Source organism: Tamandua tetradactyla, chromosome 6, assembly GCF_023851605.1.
Source record: "Tamandua tetradactyla isolate mTamTet1 chromosome 6, mTamTet1.pri, whole genome shotgun sequence".
Taxonomy (NCBI): Eukaryota; Metazoa; Chordata; class Mammalia; order Pilosa; family Myrmecophagidae; genus Tamandua; species Tamandua tetradactyla.
The window spans coordinates 169,941,885-169,955,089 of NC_135332.1; the positions used below are offsets into that span (position 1 = coordinate 169,941,885).

At 39.0% G+C, this 13,205-nt stretch overlaps 1 protein-coding gene and 1 long non-coding RNA gene across 3 annotated transcripts in view; one reads left to right on the forward strand and one right to left on the reverse strand.

The window, feature by feature from the left end:
* Positions 1 to 13,205, forward strand: part of NSMCE2 (NSE2 SUMO ligase component of SMC5/6 complex) — a 351,982-nt gene that overhangs the window by 329,143 nt on the left and 9,634 nt on the right. The window lies entirely within an intron of this gene.
* The window catches only part of LOC143689039 (uncharacterized), a 36,488-nt gene that overhangs the window by 13,307 nt on the left and 9,976 nt on the right, over positions 1 to 13,205 (reverse strand). Inside the window, exons 3-6 of the long non-coding RNA XR_013178481.1 lie at positions 2,718 to 3,154; positions 2,093 to 2,170; positions 664 to 811; positions 191 to 320 (exon numbers count right to left, since the gene is read on the reverse strand). This is a non-coding gene — a long non-coding RNA (uncharacterized LOC143689039). The remainder of the gene's footprint in view (positions 1 to 190; positions 321 to 663; positions 812 to 2,092; positions 2,171 to 2,717; positions 3,155 to 13,205) is intronic.

Here is a 13,205-nt window from a genome sequence, read left to right on the forward strand (position 1 = left end):
GAATTCACTGCTTATGGGTCCCCAGTGCCATCCAGGTCTCCCTTGTTTCCCATCCTTTCCCTCAGCTTCCTCTCCCCCAACCTTACTGAGCTGAGTACGCAGAGTTTGCCAGATGCCCCACATTCTCTCTTGCCTCTTGGAATATGGCCTTGTTCCTCAGGAAGCCACCACTGAAGCTTAGTGAACTTACCACGCCATCTTTTAATGATGCTTTCTTTCCAACATAGACAATGGGTTCTTTAGATCAGGGACTCTGTCTTGTGTATTTTTTTGCCTGCAGGGATCACCAAGCATGATAGGCACTCAGGTAATTGCGGTGTCTGGTGGGTGGGAGAGGAAGCAAGCAGGCAAGCTTTTATATTTTAGGAGGCATTTGAAAAATAACAATACTGGAAATAATATCAAGTAATATCAGAAAACCTAACTTTAAAATGCTGTTATTGCTTGTAGGTAATCTACGTAATAGAGAATTTCTGTTTATTATTGGAGTTACTATTCTAAACTCCTTGGCTGAGAAGGGCAGAGTGGCCGGCATTCTTTTTCTCACATCCTTATCTGTGCTCATGCTTTTCCTTCAAGGTTCCTCCCAGCATCCCTGCCCTTCTGACCCCCACAATCATTTTTAAACATGTTCCTATGTGCTCCCACGTCCCCTAAGCTCACCTCTTCAGGGGTGCTCACACTTTGCTATGGCCCTGGTGTTTTCCTGTCTGTTTCAACCCCCAGACTTTGCATCCTCTGTGCCTAGGAAATACCAGGTGGTCAGCAGACACTTACTAAATGAAAGTTGCCTGAATCATACTTTGAGCTCCTAAATGAAGAAGAGAAAATAAATGCGCGTTAGATTTTCCTCCTGATCCTAGGAAATCACCATCCTCCAACCCTGTAGTCCTTTAATAAAACGCAAAACTTAAACATATTTGGACTACAGATTTCGTTATCTAGCCAGTGTGAGAATGCTAGCTGACTTGTCATTGTGAAACTAGGTTAAAATTTGAAAGCTACTGCTCTTTACCATTTTTTGACAGTGATTAATTAAATTTAATTGTCATCTTTGTATTAATCCTGAAAAATAAAGTACATTATAAGAGAACTCCTATTTTTAGGATTCTTATTTAGTTAGCTCTCATTTGTTAACCTAATGTGGATTGAAACATGTTTGATTATATTTTATCCTTTCTATTTGTTCTTGCTGTATCATTTTGATCTCTTTAGATGTTGAATCATACTTATGGAATGAAATAGTCATAGGCTTTTTTATCATTAGCTATTTCACTATTTAATTTAGAATAAAGATAGAATGATAAAATTAGATGTAAGAGTCCTCTGTGTATCATCCAGTAATCTAGTCTACTTTTGGTAACAAAAATAAAACTTTCTTTAAAGAATTTTTTTTGAACCCACTGTGTTAAGATGAATGGTCTTAAATCGGTTAAGGGTGTGAAGAGCTCGCCTCACCCTTACAAGGGGCCCAGCAAAGTTTTTTCTCACGACAAAATGTTTCCTTTTCTTAATTTCATTCTATTGCTCCTAATTATGCCCCTTATGATCCATGTGCTAATTACATCCACTGCCTAATTTCTCTGCCTCCTTGATGTTCCCCCTTCATTTATCTTTAGAAGGCCTCCTTCATTCACTCCTGAATTCCCCAGATACCTGTTCCTTATCTGGCTCCTGGCCAAAGGTCTTGAAGGGAAAGAGAGGCTTCCCCAGCATGGTTCTGCCCCAACAATCATGTGGTCAGATGTTGTTTCCTTCGTGTTAAGAGAACTTTTGGCTAAAGAAGAGAATTGTAAGCAGAGAAATTGGAGCACTATAATATAGCCTGATCTTCTACAGTGTTGGGGAAAGTGTGCTAATTATTTGGTGTTGTCTTTCTATTAACTGCATGATCTAGTAAATCAGATATATGCTCTAAGTTGAGATTGTTCCTATAACCCAACAGCATCATCTTCATTATATGCTCAGGAAGATGGTTAATTTAGATCTTCTTATTTTCCTATTGAGTCCATAAAGCAATTCTGGGAGCCTTTTTCTTGTCTTTTTTTTTTTTTTTTTGCTGCCATCCTTCCCCGCCTGTGCTTTTGCTTACAGTGATGCTGCCTTCTGGGGTTTACGAATGTCTGTTGACAATCCACCATGATGCTAGGACTTGCATTCCCCAGAGCTTCTGAAAATGAAAAACAAGATCAACCAGTCATCCTGCTTTACCCTTTCAGAGACTGTTTCAGAGTTCTCCTCACTCACCATGTTTTTGTAACTACCTTGATCCATTTATTAGGTGTTTTCCTCTAAGGAGGACAAAACATGTTAACTCATCTTCACAGTATCCTAATGAGCTGGAAGAGAATTAAGAGTGATGGTCTGCCAGAAATTTAATGCCTCTCACCAGTTTATGGTAGAGCGAAATAGTTTCTCAGTCTAGGCTTTACCCACCTCCCCTGAAGTACATGCCTGCATGAAACTACAGGATTCTGCGCTCTGGGTCTTGCACAGAACCCATCTGCTCTACAGAAGAACTGGGAGCAAAGAGAACAATTTTTAACATTGAATTCCACATACTGACACTGAGCCCTTACTACATGCCATGCAGTGGGAATCTAGAGGTGAGAAAAATGGTCCTGGCCTGGAGGAATTTATGGATTAGTGGGGGACGTGGTGACATAAACAGATAATTTCAAACAGTGAGGTAAGTGCAGCCTTCGTAAAATGCTCACCTGGGTGGCTGCCGGGTTCTTTCTGTGTGGCACAGTCCAGGCTCAGAGATATCACAGTCACTGCCATTCCCCTTGTCCCTCCTTGCCATGCTCACTCTTGTCACCTTCATGAGAGCCCTTCTTGACATCTTTGGGTGTGGTGAAGGAACAGAATAAATGCTAAATCAAGGACTGTGAATGTCATGAAGGAGGAAGTTTTAAAAGTGTGATTTCTTCATGTTTACAAAATGAACAAATGACTCAGATCTATTGTACACATTTACAAGAGCTGTGTCCTAAACTGATCCCAATTTTGAAGTCATGTGTCTTCCTTTGCATGTGAGAAAGTTTTAAAAGGGGTGGAAAGTGAAGGAAGGAGATGAGGGGAGAGGAAGGAAGGCTTATAGACGAGGACTTTCTTCTAGGGCATTTTAATCAGTGGTGTCTTTTGCTGGACCCTGCAGATATAAAAAAATTATTAAAGATTGCCTCTCATCCTTTGTCCCCTTCCTCCTTCCTTTCTCTCTTCTTCTCTCCCTGTCTCCCCCCCACCCCACCTTCACCTCTTCTTCCAGTTGGCAGGATTTATTTTTTGTATGTATTCTATTTGGCTAATTTCAGACAAGACATTGAAAACTTAAAACAGATGTCAAGGAAAAACAGAGCATCTTTGGATTCATTACTCTTGGAAGTTTGAATAGCCCTGCCCTTAGTTGGCTCTGACTACTTCGCCAAGATGTGGAGCTGAGTTACATTTTGGGTGGCTTTGCTGACAATGATGTTGACAGGATTGTTGAGCCTCATTAGATTTGGATCCTTGGGCTTTGACCTTTTAAAATTTCTTCCATATTAAGTATACTTTAGGGGTTTGTTCTCTTGGCTTTCTTTTCCTTTTTTTTTTTCTTTTTAATTTGAGTGCATTGTACCACCTTAAAGAAGAAATTTTTTCAAGAAGAATTTTTAAATGGCTCAAAAATAAATCTTGATATTCTTTACCAAATTGCATATAATAAAAAGGAAAAATACACATATTTGCTTAAAACAAAGATTCTGTACCATTTTGTAATTACCATTTGATTAAATTGGGGGCTGTGGGAGGGAAAGCAGGCCAGGCATTTCAGTTGCAAAACAGCATTGAGTATTGACAAATGTTGTCACTAGCCCTACTGCCACCTGAGCTCAGTGACACAGCCACTTTCTCCTTCATTGCACTTTTTCCCAAAATAGAATGTCATCAGTGATTCTTTACCTTTTACCCTTTGAGGATTAAAATTTCTAATTTACTTTGTGAGGCTTTACAAATCAAACAATAATATTAGGACTAGCGTTATTGTTATTAAAGTCTCATGGTCTATTCAAGCATTTCATTATTGTTTTGCCTAGAACTCTGAAACTAAAGAACACAAAAGGAAAGATTTTGTCTAAATGAAATTGTGATTTATTACTTTATATGGAAGCAGATACATTTGAGATATTACAGCTTTTATTAGAATAATGCATCTAGAAAATCCCAGAGCTTGAAATGGTGTCATAGCCCCTGCCTTTCCCAAAACTGAAACGTTGCAATTTTAAAGTTGAGCAAGTATGAAGTTTAAAGTTTCTTTTTCTTATATTATGATCTCTGGACTTTATTTCATAATTCGTTTCAGTTTGACAAATTGAATAAACAAGTCCTTCCATCTATCCCCATTGCCATCAATCCCATTTACCTCATAATTATAACATGGCGCCATAAAGAGTACTGGATCTAAAAGGTGCAAACTAAATAATTATTCTCCTTAAATCTCAGAAATTTTTCTTGAGTCCTCTACCACAAGCTCACACATACAGTCATTATATTTTCTACATACCATAAACTACAGAATTTTGTCATATTTTCTTTCCACCTTTTTTCTGTGTCATTTTTTAAGATTAATAAATCATACTACAAGTACAAGGGGTTTTTTTTGCCTTTTTTAAATTAGAGAAGTTGTAGGTTTATAGAAAAATCATGCATAGAGTTCTCATATATCACCCTATTATTAACACCTTTAAATTAGAGAAGTTGTAGGTTTATAGAAAAATCATGCATAGAGTTCCAATATATCACCCTATTATTAACACCTTGAATTCATTACACATACAGTTTTAATTTCATTTTTTACCATATGTTATGAAATAAGCATTTCCCAAAAATTGTTAAAAATTGTTTTTAATAATCATATTTTGTGAATATTGGTACCACAGTTCTCTTAGATTTTCAACCTGTCAGATATCCAGATTTCCCCAGTGTGTTTCTTTCTTATAAAAACTGTTGTAATGGACTATCACCACTTGACACACTGCCCTACCTTGGTAAATGCAACAAACTTAAATTAGACATTTTTGATAACTCATTATTATACTTTGCTATGGACATACATGGTTTGGGGCAAGGAAGTAGAATCAGAAATAAAATCTTAGGACATAATGTGGAGTAATTTAATTACTTTGAATTTTTTGTGTTTTGGGGTAATTTGCTTTTGTTACAGAAATGGAAGATAAAAGGTAGAGTGGTGTGACAGTATAATATTTCTCCCTTTCTGGAAAATTACTAATTAGATCAAGGACCAAAGTTGTCTTACTCTAAAATATTTACCCTGAGAATAGTCTTCTTCACTGTCATCGACTTGTTTTTGTGGTCATTGTATTTATAATAGTATTCAAAGCATTCTCTTGCTCCAGAAACCATTCGTTCAGTGAACATCTCTTAAGTTCCTTCACCTTGCCTGGCTCACTGAGAATATGAAGATGAATAAGACAGAGTTCCTTCTCTTAAGGAATTCATAGTCTGGTAGGAAAGATAAGAGAAGTAAACTAATGATTATAGCATGTACAAGAGAGGTTCTGGAGACTGAAGGAAGAATTAAGTCTGTTTCTGTACTTCACTTAGGAAATACTTGAACTGAGACTTGAAGGATGGTCAGAGATTGCTAGGTGAGGGGATACCAGGGGCCCAGAACAGCATGGCAAGTTTGGGCAAACTGTAATTAGTTTGGGGTAGATTTAGGGGATGGGATTGAGGTAGGTAGCAGTAGGAGATAAAGATACTATGGACCAACTAATGAGAGTTTTGTTGTAATGCATAGAAGTCATGCTTGGAGGCCACAGATTCTAGTAAGAGGACAGGCCAGAGTAGAAAGAATAGACTGGGGAAAGACTGAGGCACAGAGTTGAATAAAGAACTTTTTGCAGTAATCTAAATAAGAAATGCTAAGAACTTGAATTAGGAGAGCAGCAGTGTCAGGTATTTTAAAGATAGAGAGTGCATGCATTGTCTTGGCTATCTAGGTGGGTGATATGTACAACTCTCTAAAATAAGAAAACATAAGAAGAGGAGCCCAAGTGGGATTTCTCATTTTCTGATCTGTGCCGACTTCAGACTCCAATGTGGAGCTAAATAGTTGGGAGTTTTAGACCTTCTCAGTGTGGCTAATCAGAGTTTTTCTCTCCTAATTTTTCTAGTCCTGGTTTTAAGTGTCCAGAATAGAATGTATGCATTAGGCTTCCCGCTTTTACTTAGCAAATCTCTTATCAAAATGCAAGTACTGAGTTTGGGGATATTTTCCATATCTATTAGCTTGAAATGAATTTTGTCTGACCAGTTCTCGACTGACTTTTGTCCCCCCAGCTGAATGTACTAGGTTTTGATTATTTTAAAACCCTCATATTTTGACAGTCCTTAAATAAATTGAGGCAAAATGAATGCATGATGTCAGCTGAGGACAATGGGCATGCCTAAAATAACAGTAGATAAATTAACAAGTGTGTGATAATGTGAAAGAGTTGTCTTATTAAAATGTCAGCTCATTTGGAGGAAATAATCTGAAACGCTTCCGTTAATTTTCAAGATCTTGACAGTGTGTCATAAGAGCCGTGGAAGTGAAAGCGGACAGCAAGCTGAAGATAGGGATAGTGCTGTGTCAGTGAAGACTATGCTAATTTAGGCTTCATTGTGCCCTGGAGCATGGAAGAGCTCATCACATTTCAAATTCTGGGTCTAGCTATCTTGTGGTTTTTCTTCAGGGGAATTCCATGGCACATCATTACTATTTACTTGAACAATATAGCGGGTATATTGCAGGTACCCACTATATGTTAGCCTATGGGGATTCTGAGTAATATTAATAATCATAATAGCAATGTTTATTGATTGCATGCTATTTGCCAGGCACTATTCTAAGAACTGCTCATACATTAACTCACTTAATCCTCATCGGGCTCTTCAAAGGTTACTTTTATGAAGTCTATTTTATAGCCAAAGAGATTGAAGCAAGAAAGGTAAAGCAACTTGCCCAAGAGCATCTATCTAATGAAATGATCAAACCAGGATTCAAACCCATGCAGCCTGTTTCCAGAGCCCTTAATGTCATAATCCATGCTGTCAGAATACCCTTCTCTCTCCATATCATACCTCCCTGGAGAGCTTGGCTTAGTCATCACCAGCTCTGAGGGTTCACTTTGATTCCTTATCCCACCTTCAGAGATCCTCTAGGGTACTTTTGTACTGTGTACAAAACCCATACATTTCTTTACACGTCACACAGGATGTAAGCATTTGTATCTCTCTCCTACCACCCATCTTGGTCCTCTCTATATCTACACTTGGCATTTGGGGCAGTGCTTGGCATAGAGCGGATGTTCAGTAAATGTAAATTGAGTTGACTCGACTTGTCCTCCAGGATCTTTCAGTCTATTTGGAAAGTATAATCCAACCATGTGGAACAATTGAATAATGGGGAAGTTTAAGCTGAAAGAGTATAGTATAAACAATAGGATTACAGGATTTCAAAGATGGGTGATTGGCCCTGGGAAATGGACTTGATTCCATTAGATAGAGATAGCTTCTCCAAGTAAATAGAATCTGAGAAGAGGAGAAAAATTGATCAAAACATTGACCTAAGGTGGCTATGAATGAAATGTCCACATTAAGGGCAGAATTGTCTTGGAAAATGTAGGCCTGTAAGATCCTCCTCAACGAGCCAGATCAGACATTAGCTCCCCAGACAGACTCTGTTCCCCCCTAGAAACTTTTTTCCACGGTATCTTAATACGCATAGCCCTCACAGGACCACCACCTAGCATTGTTCCTCTCTGCCTTAAATGACTAAGCTCCTTAGGGCAAAGATTGTTTTTTCGCCTGTGCCACGCATAGTGTCTAACACATACAGTGGTTAAACATAATGATGATAACAGTGATAATTTTTAGTTATATGAATATATAACATTAATTACGACAGGTAGACATTGATCAGATCCTTATTACATTCCAGCCTTGCTCCACTTGCATTCATGTATTAGCTCAATTTATCTTTGTTGAATATTTTTGTTGAAAAATGTTGTCATCCTTTGAGGGTTGTGACAACTAGGAAATCTTTCATCCTTTAGGCCTTATCTGGACATGATCTGCATCTTAATTCTGGAAAAGCTGTTCACACTCAGCAGTCTTAGCCAGGGCCAGGGAGCTATTGGAAACTAGGATTCACTTCCCTCAAGAAGGGAAGTGGTGGTGTGCCCTAACTAAACAGCTGGCATTCAGGACAGACTACCCAGGAATAATCTGAGATACCCATCATTACAAAAAGTGGCATCAAGGCAAAATACTACACATAAACACACACACAGCTCTTAATTCCAAGCCAGAGGGACTGCACTTTCTGACCTACTTTTTTTTTCTACTCAGTGTCTAAGATGTGTCTGAGTCCATAGGTGGGTCCACTGATAGGTTACAGGCAGGAAGAACAAGTCAGGAGTTGGCACAGACACAAATGCACACACTGGAAGTATTGAATTTCAAACTTGGCATCAGTGTTCTTTTGCAGAATGAGGTGGCCCCCAAGTCTTCAGTGCAGCAGATCAGCCTCTTCAATATGTCTTCATAGAAGAGTGCAAGTAAAATAATCTGGGCAATCCAATAGGCATTTCAGGCAGGCAAAAATATTTGTGGTGTTTTCTTCATATGCTATTAACTTTCAAGAGAATAGTATTCTTAGAAAAATGTTCAGGCTTAATTGAAAAAGTGCATAGCAATCAACTTTTATTCCTGGCTTACATGCAGCTATCTAACTGGTAGCCAAATTTGAGATGTCTGAAGGCAGACAAGTGACTAATACTAGGGCCGTGTGTGGCCGGGACCAGATGTATTTTCTGACCACAAGACCATGTCTGGATTCTCCTTTGTAATTACCGCACAGCCCACTGTAATTGTAAAACTTATATGTACTTCCTGCCTTTGACTGTAATTCAATTCAGGGTCCAAGGCTGTACCCTGATCTAGAGTGAAGTTCTCTCTGTTATTTGTCTAAACAAAATCATCACGTGTGAGGGAGTGTGCTTGTGTTTGTGTTGCCACAGCTGTTAAATATGTTAAGTATATCCTTGTGAAAAAATATGCCGACTCTTACCTTGCTGGATGAAGGACTCTACTCATCAAATGTTTATTGAACATCTACAACTATAAGCTATTTTAGACTCCAGAAAACAGTGAAAAAGACAGCAAAGTCATGCTTTCCTGGAAGAAGGAGAGAAGGAAAGGGAAAGAGGTAGGCAAGAAAATAACGTATAGAGATATATGCTGTGCAGTACATCGGAGTAATGAGATAAGAGAATGCCTGGGTGCTTCCTTGGTTTGGGACATCAGAGAAGGCCTCTCCAAAGAGATGATATTTAAGCTGATATTTTAAAATGACAAGAAGGAATAGGATCCGCAAAGATCAGAGTGAAGAACATTCCAGGCAGGTTAGTATAAAGGCCTAAAGATGGGACGGAGCTTGGCATGTCCCAGAAATAGAAAAATGTCACCAGTGTAACTCGTGGTGGGTGAGAGGGAGACAGGTCAGAGAAGTTGGCAGGCAGGTTCACACAGGGCTGTGTGGGCCACCATAAGACGTGTGCACGAGTCGGCTGTGGCCCTTGTCACAGCCATTTAGGAGATGACTGCAGAGGTTTCAGCAGAAGGCCAAAGTGATTTGGACTAAGGTATAGTAGATAAGAGAAGAAGCTGGATTTAGAATATGAGTTAGAACCAGAATCAACAGAACTCATGGATGGATTGGATATAAGGAATGAGGGCAAGGAATAATCTAGAATGATTCCTAGAGTTTTGGCTTGAACAACTAGATGAGGAACTATGATAAAGAAGAGGGAGAACAAGGCTATTTAACTCTTCACTCCAGTTACAACTGATTGACCACGAAATCAGACTTGTGGGTCCAATAAATGCCCTCACTGTCCCCTAAATTTATATCACTGGGGCATTTCATAGGGTTTGGGAAATCCTTGATTGTTCAGTTTATTACCGTGTCAAGCATTTTCATGCTTTCTCCTTCCTTCTTTTGTTGTTCGTTCTAGGAGTTAGTTACCCAGCTCATATCCTGATACTTCCCTCATGGGCTCTTGAGTAAATGTTAGTTCCCACCCAGGTTTCCCTTCCTTAGCACAGTGTCAGCAGGCTGCTAGAAAACAGAATTTTAAACAAATTCTTCTCCCAACCCAAAAACCTCTCCACAAAGGTAGAAGAGAAAGAAAAACAGTTTTAATATTGAATAAACATTAAACCAGAATGTAACACAGCATATACAATCCTCAAAGAGATTGCAGAGACAGAAAGAAAGCTCTCCCTGTTCATGTGGCTAAGCAATAAAGCCCCTTCTAAGCACCTTACTACACATTCAAGATATTTCGGAGGTAGGTTTACAATTTGGGGGCCAGGAACCCCTTGGAAGTTATGCTAATCTCTTCCCAGCAAACTGGGAAATAGGGGCAATGGCTTCCTTGGTTACATTGCAAAGAAATGGCTTCTTTCCTTGAGCAGACATTCTTGAGTGATGAAATTTGCAAGAAGCTTGCAAATATGTAAAGATTTACATATATTGCCAGAGGCGACAGAGAAAAAAATTTACTGGTTTTCTGAAGTAAATAAAAAGAGATGGGAGGGAGGAGGACCTCTCTTCCCTTAGATTCATCAAGGAGAATGAAGCCCTTTATTATTTTATTAAATTTGCATTTGTCCTTACAAATCCCCTGTGATCTAGTAGAAATTGACAGATAGCATATGCCTCTAACACCATGCCTTGTATGTGTGTATAGAAAGCAATATGAGTAGTAGTCTTGCTTTCCTCCTTATAATCAGGAAAAACTTTGTGATTCCTTCAATAGAGACTAAACTGATTTAATCAGATTATTACTTTCTTATAAAGTTGTTATTATCTACGTTTGCCTTAAATATATTGTGGGAGGTTAAGTTTTCTCTGTATAATGGAAATAACAGTATATTCATTCTTTGTAAGTATTTTGTGAGAATTAAGTGAAATAATGTACATAAAGTGCTTGGCAGTGACTGTATCTGCTGATGTAAAGCATTCAGTACAATTGAAGTTCATTAATGAAGTAATCTAGCGGGAAGGGATCCCCAAACCAATACAACTGGTTTTAGTATTCGAACCAGCCAGGCCAAGAAAATAAAGGGCTACTCTTCATTATGAAATCCCATCCATGATCTTGGATCTGTGTCCTCAGGTCAATGAGAGGCTTAGGATAGAGGACCTTGTTTTTCAAACTTCTGTGATGCCAAGTTTATCAGAAAGTTTTACTGATTTCTTTATATCTCTTTGGGTCAACTAAATTAATGTGATATTTATTACCAGATACAACTTTTGTTCGCACATTGTAGAATCCCGATGGTGTGTCACTTTCTGTAAGTATAAGTTAGGGTGCGGAAATGTCCTGTCTCTAGAGAAGTTTAGCTCCTGAGAAGCGTTCTCTTTTGAGACTTGGCCTGCGGGCTGTCACTCCCCGCTGCCTTCCTCCTCCGGCTCACTGGTGGGACCTCCTTATTCCATGATCACTGGTCCTGGGAGCCACCTACAGTCTCGAAGTTCCCACCCAGCTCCTCTGAGTGGTCACATTACATTTGAGTTGTGCCTTCATGCTTCTTCTACCTTTTGAAATTTAAAAATAGAAAACAAAAGGCAGACCCATGGCCTTTTTTACCTAGGCTGACCTGTGTTATTCCTCTAACAGATTTTCCAGTGAGCTCCACAGTCTAATACATGCAGTCAGAAACTGCCCTCAGTTCACTGGTTGTTCTACAATAAACCCCATAAGAAATGTACAAAGAGATATTTTTACTTTAAATATTAAACACGCAATCAGAAAGAAATGGGCTGCTGCAGGCCCCCGGAGGAGGCTTTGAAAAGAGAATCAAAGAGGCAGGAGGGGGCCCAGCTCTGCTCCTTGGCTTCTCTCTTCTCTTACTCAGCAGTCCTGAGCCATTGTTGACAAATTGTTGAGCTGATAAAAGGATCCAGGGAGCAGCTGACTGGGAAACAGGAAAGCCCTTTTAGGTCTCTAGACTACTGTCAGAGCTCTCCTCCCCACCCCCTGCCCCCACATCATGACAGCCCCCCCATTAAATATAATTTTCTTACTAACAAAATTTTTTGAAAATATTTTTAGAATTTTGCTTTCAGATAGGTTGACTGAGAGTAACTGATTTCACATATAATTGGCTAATAATTTCTCAGCCATTAGTATACTTGGGAATTCTTATTCCATTAAAAAAACATAATCCAGCCTACATATCGTTTTCAAATGAAATATTTTTATTACCAAATCAACAATTTATGAAACTAATGTTACATTTTGTAGACTTTTAGCATTTATTAATTTGTTTTGTCATTCCTATTTGTAGCCAGTGAATGGTTTTCAAGGTTTCAGACATTTTTATAGGCACCTCAAGATCTGGTAGGTCCGTGGTACTGTACCTTAATGTTCAGTGGTTATAACTGCCCTGCCTGGGCAATCCTAAATTCTGAGGTCTTCATTCTTGCCTTCAAGGAATGAGAGCTGGATTGGAGGACATTTCCCTAACAAGTGACAGCAAGGTGGCATATAAATAGCGAGAGAGGGTAAAACCCTAACAAAAAAACTAATAGTAATTGGAGGAAAAATGACCTGAGTTCTGGCCATCAATTCACTGAACCTGAGCCCTGAGGCCCTCAGTTTCCCCATTCTTCTCTTCAGGCCATGAAGTCAATATAGTGACCTTTTTCCTGCTTCCAGGATTGCCTTTCCAGACGGACATTCCATCTGGCCAACTAGCAGTCCAAGGCCATCAAGTCTATGAGCTGAAAGATGCACAAAACTATCTGAACCAGGCAAAAGGATTTCCCTCTCATACATTAAAAGCAAAGCAATTTTCAAACGTCTATATTATTTTACCAGAATAAAAGAAGGAAGAGAAGGAAAGGGAAGGAAGAAGAAAGGAAGGAGGAAGAGGGAAGAAGGAAGAAGGACATCATTAACACTGGTTTTTTTAAAAGCTATCTGTTTTCTGTACAAAATGGCAAGCGTTTCTTGTCTTGGTAGAAAGGCCTTCGGATGAGATACTTCACTATCCCATCCCAAAGTCTCCCATCATCTGTTTTCTCTCAGTGAGGGGCAAGTATGATGCCACAGAAAGACATGGATTTCGGAATCAGTTGGTACTAT